The following is a 6,001-nucleotide window of genomic DNA, read 5'->3' as shown; positions in this document are numbered from 1 at the left end:
GGGGGGGGGGGGGGATTATGTTCTATAAAATCAATTTTTTTTATTTTTTAAGTAGCATTTTGTCATTTGAATTTGACGTTCAAACTGTCTTTATGACTGCCTTAATGTGTCTTCCTTATACATATCGGGCAGGAGTTTATAGGATAAAGTCGACTGTTCTTGAGATAATTGTACTGCTTTCAACTACATTTTCAAGAAAAGCTTTACTGAAAAGCTTATTGAATAGTGCACCATATGTGCTTCAACAGAGGAGTCTGAGAAGCAAATTAAAAAGATTTACTCTCACTTGGATTTGAATCCTCGAGAATAGGAAAGAGTGGGCACACTCTTTTCCTCACCATGGTCTTGGTCATGGTCTTTTAAAAAGATGAATTTGTCTATACTGTCTAGTCTACAGTACCATTCTAAATGTAAGCTCTACCATGTCAGATGGCAATTGTATATTCTCTGTCTCCCTTTAGTGGAATATAGGCCACAGTGCATGCAGTAGAGCTGTCAGCTGACGGCATGTTCAATAAACATGCAGGGCTGTTGTGTTGTGTTGTTGGGACCGCTCTTTTAATACATCGCATCTTTCATTGTGAGTCTAAAGGGCAGCTTAATACACCGACACGCTTAAATTTTTTGTAAATTGTGTACATTTTACTATCAATTTATTTTGGTCCATACATTTTCAACCCAGGCTATGTATTTCAAAAAGAAAAGGTTTACTGTCATGCGACTTGACAAAGAGATGCAATGACAAAACTATTATAAAATGATTTAAAGCCCCTAAGATCATGAAGCAGAAGCAGATTACTCAGGAAATTGCATTGTAACAATGTCCAATTCTGTCTGTCTGTCTGTCTGTCTGACAGCAGACACATATTAGTACAAGCATTCCATAACTGTGGTTGAAGTGCGACCGGTACAGCATTGTGGTTGAAGTGGGACCGGCACCTACTTGGACGAAGAATTGAAGGAAGTGAAGGCTTTGCTTACTTTCCTGTTGGGGGGAGTTGGGAGAATTTGATTAGCTTGCACTTTAGTTTCTCCCTGATGTCACTGGTGTGTTTTTGTTTTGTTTAGTTTCATACATGGTATATCAACTGTAGCCTATTTGGAGCTCTAGTATGTACCCCCAAATTGACATGTATTAACCCGCGGACCCCCATTTCAAAAGATACAGCAGGGACCCCCATGCATAAGAGAAGATTTTTACGGCTCTAGCAGTGATTCTCAACCCATTTAATTTCAAGTACCCCCAGTTGGACCTGCATTAGGCTACCGTCCCCCATTTAATGGCATTTCTATTTCTGAGACCCCCAATTTATATTGTATAATCAATGTTAATTTAACTCACAGAGTTACAGACCTGTGAGGATCCATTTGGTTCCAAACTACCATTTAGCTGGGGACCCCCTGGAACTCCCTCAAGGACCCCTGGGGGTCCCTGGACCACACTTTAGGAACCACTGCTCTAGCTCATAGAAACCAATTAACCACTTAAAGGGACATTTCACCACTGGAAGAAACTACAGTAAATCAATGTTAATAGTATTTGTAGTAGATAACAGTAGCACAATTAGAAATTTCCACCCAATGGCCAGAAAAATAATGAAGTCTGTGTATTTGACTGGATTGTTGAATTCATACAACGCCCATAATGCTTTGCTGCACTGCCCCTCCTTGTGGAGAGGGGGGAGGCTGTGATTTGTAGTTCTACCAGTCTGGGAGATAGGTGATCCAATGATCATTATAACAATGTGAAAGAAAATATTTAACAAGAAGGGAAAAGGTTATATTCCCGGGCAATCAAAACATGTTTTATGTAGTGTCATCAGACTCTAGAAAATGAAAACATGGCACTTCATTTCAAAAAGGTTGCAGACCCCCCTGCCCTACACAATGACTCAGACATATCGGTCGGATTGGCGGTGCAGCGTAGGTGAGAGCTAGAGCTAAACTCTAGGGGCTATAAAAATGATTTGAAAATCCTTTTAAAATAGTTCAACTAGCCGAACAAAAATCTACATGTTGTGAGCTTTTGGATCAGCTATTTGAACTATTTTAAAAGTTTTGTTTAAATAGTAAAAAATGGCAAATAAGTTTAGGGATAAGGGTTAAGGGGTGGCGCAAGATATAGCCCTATATGTGAGGGCCACGTAGCGGCCTGAACCTCTAGTGTAATTTCATGTACTGTGTTGTGAATGATCTGCATGCTGTCAGAATGGCAGCCTCTGGTGGACATTCCCCATTCCCTGCACCCATAATGAGGCACCTGTTTGCCATCACACCACTCAACTCACTAGCCAATCACCGTTTAGGTGTGCGTGTGCCATATATAAGCAGCAACTCACCCCACACTCCTCACTCAGTCTCCAGCCTTCACACAGGCAACATGCAGAACATGCAGCTCTCACTGAGTACCCTACAACACCTCACTTCTCTGCAGCCTTGACCAATAAACCAAGGCTTAATGGAAATAAACTGCCACATTGTTGATAAGTTACTCTGGTGTCACAATCGCTCTGACCGGGGATATTTGGCTCATAATCCAACTAAACACAACCAGCGGAGAATATTTAATATACTGTGTAATGAGCCCAACACTAGTGGTGGTGACTGCGTGTGTTCTGTGTTTTCCCTGTAGATCTGTGGTCAGGGCCAGAAACAAACATCTGTTTGTTTTGACCGGATTACAGAAATGCATCATTGAAAAATATGCTCAGCAATGTTCCCAACCACGTCTCCGGTTCTTTTTGAGGCACCTTGTGCGGGTCTTTGTGAGACAGATTCACATGGTACTCTTTTAAATGAATGACACAATCAACACTTTGCGGCCTGAAAATATAGCAGCACCGACCAGAGAAACATGGCCAACATGGCCTTTTGCCCATTCCATCGTCTACTCAGGCTTATGTGAACACCCCGGACGGTTTTTGCTTCATTCAGTATTTAGATATTTGATATTAATTTTAGCTCAGTGCCGTCTGCAGGCACAAATCAGCAGGGGGGAATACTTTTTTCCAAAGGGCGCACTTAATTCTTCAAACCCCCCCTATGTACAGTATAACAAATAGTCTACTATTAACAAAGTGATGCTTGAAAAAGGCTACAAGTACAGTAGGCTACAATTATGCAGCAGCACCAACAACAAACAAAGATGCCCCCCTGTAGAGACACGAGGAGCGGATCTTCCGCGGATTCCGTCATTCTTCCGGGTTCTTGGAAACGCCCCCATGCCACTGCGTTTAGTTTTACTGAGGTTAGGTTTAGGTATAGTTTTACTGAGGTTAGGTTTAGGTATAGTTTTTACTGAGGTTAAGGTTAGGGTTAGGGTTAGGTTTAGGTATAGTTTTACTGAGGTTACGGTTAGGTTTAGGTATAGTTTTACTGAGGTTAAGGTTAGGGTTAGGGTTAGTTGGAATTTTTGTCAAAACAGCATTTGTTTGACGGCACAGAGCCGACGATGTGGAGCGTTACAGTCCATTTTAGCCCTAATAGATTCATCTAAAACAATTGTGACTGATACTGCCCTCCTAATGCGTGAGGGGGCCATGTTTTTTCAGTTACTGTTTTCATTTAATTTTAATAATTATTCTTTTCCAAAACAATATTAAAAATAAATGAAAACAGTAAATGAAAAACCACTAGCCCCTCACCAGAAAAAAGGGTTTGTATAGGGAGGGGACGGGGCAGCTAAAATGAATATCAAAAATCTAAATACTGAATCAAGCAAATGAAAAACTGTCTGTGGTGTTCACATAAGCCTGAGTAGACGAATAAATTACCAAAAGTTTTCAATATGTATTTTTACTCAAGTTCATGTTGAATTCCAAACCTTTTACTATTTCTATATTTTATCAGTACAATGCAAACATTTGAGTACTTTTTCTACCACTGACTAGTGCTGTCACTCACCACTAGGGGAGTAGAATACACTCAGGAACAGTTCCTTCCATTGAAGCAAGTGGACCCTGGCTGCTGTACCTTTATTCCATGTGCAGGGGGCAGTGTGGAGTTGCATTTGTCAAGAGGACTGGACATTATTCTGTTTGTCCATGAGGGGGTACTGTATACATAACAAGAAAGAAGCTGTATGACGCACACACACACACACACACACACACACACACACACACACACACACACACACACAACTTGCAGTTTTCTGGTCATGTTTTGAAGCAACAAAGCAAGGTATACTGTAGGGCTTATAGTTTGGTGGCGTTCTATTTTAAAACCCCTCCCTTCACAGCTCTTCAACTGGACTTACTGACCCCAGCAGACCCCACCCCACTCTGGTGGATCACGTGTGTGTGTCTGCGCGTGCATGCGTGCATGTGTGTGCGTGTGTGTGTGTGCGTGAGTGTGCGTGTGCTTGTGGGAGGGAGGGAGGGGGAAGGGGGCGGGGGGGATTGTCAAAGGGCTAAAAGGATTGGTGTGGAATAGAGAGAGAGAGGGAGAGTGGAGAATTAGGAAAAGAAGCAGGAAGAGAGGGTTCAAAGGGCCCCAGACATAAAGAAGCAATGTAGGTCATGTTGTTGGAGAGGATAGGAGATAGTGTGGAGAGGACATATAGGAGACAATGTGGAGCACCCGTTTCGAATGCCACAATGCATTGAAAGGGACAAAATGACGTTTAATCAGAGCATTCAATGCTCTCAGTAGCCGTCCACTCACTTACCAAGATCTCAGTATAGGCTGCATTCTGTGCGGTTGGTCATGGCTATACCAACCACGATGCGTGTCGTCAACTGACTACGTGGCCGGTTAAGGGTTAACTTAAGACTGATATACGGTTAGGGGACTTAACGTGGCTGGTTAAAAAGGTTAGGGGACTTACATGACCGAGGTTAGGGTCATGTTATGGTTAGATTTAGTGTTACAGTGTGTTTTAACAGCGGGCGAGCATCAGGTGAAAAGATTAATTATTTGTATCTTTTCGAGCGACGTTCCTCCGCCCACTTCACGACTAGCGGCCGTTCGCCTGCTATCGGCGGTATAGTCACCGTGGCGCTGGAGACGGTTTCCGGTAGGTCAGTATAGACGCGTCAACTCCTGGAGCATTCAATACTCTGATTAAACGTGATGTTGTCCCTTTTTAATGCATTGATGGCATTCGAATCCTCTAAATGTGGAGAGGATAGGAGATGATGTCAAAGATCAAAGTCGTACGATTTGTCACACACTTTACCGCAGTGAAATTTGTTCTCCGCATTTGACCATCTCTTGGGGCGGTGAGCCGCAGCCGTGCCGTGCCCGGGAATCATTACCATTGTTATCATTGTGGAGAGCAGAATGGAGAGCACAGCGGAGATGAGCTATACATACATGGCCAAATTAGGAGACGTCTGTTAACGTGGTGGAAAAGGTACCGCGTGTTTTACCTAAGTACAAGCATCAATACTCAATGTGGAACTATAGGCTACTCCATTACAAGTAAAAGTCCGGAATTCAAAATGTACTTGAGTAAAAGTGTTGGTATCAAAATGTACTTAAAGTACCAAAAGTACAAAGTACTCATTATACAGAATGTCCCATTTCAAGTTTTCAAATGTTTTAAAACATCTTTTTGAAAATAGCCGCCCTACCAGCTCACAATGCGGCGCATCGCGATGCATTGTGAGCTTGTAGATCGGCTATTTTCAAATGGCCGAAATGTATAGGGCTGAAGTACAGGTTAATGCATGTTTTGTAATAATAATCTAAATCTCCAAAGTAACTAATCAAAGGTTTCAAATAAATGTACTGGAGTAAAAAGTAAAATAGCAAATAATATTTGCCTCTGAGATGTAATGCAGTAGAAGTAAAAGTACTGGTAATTGGAAATACTCAAGTAAAGTACAAATACCTAAAAATACTTAAGCAGGGTACTTATAAGTAAATGTACTTAGTTACTTTATACACACCACCGGGAGACATGCCTCGTAAATATTTTCCCCCATGACCTCGTCTGTTTACCTTCAGAGACTCCGCTGGGGAAAGATAGCATCAATGAACCCATCATGGATATCTT

This window comes from Protomyctophum bolini, assembly GCF_963924005.1.
Source record: "Protomyctophum bolini genome assembly, chromosome: 8".
Taxonomy (NCBI): Eukaryota; Metazoa; Chordata; class Actinopteri; order Myctophiformes; family Myctophidae; genus Protomyctophum; species Protomyctophum bolini.
The sequence above is the reverse complement of the archived record's forward strand: the minus strand, read 5'-3'. Positions refer to the sequence as shown.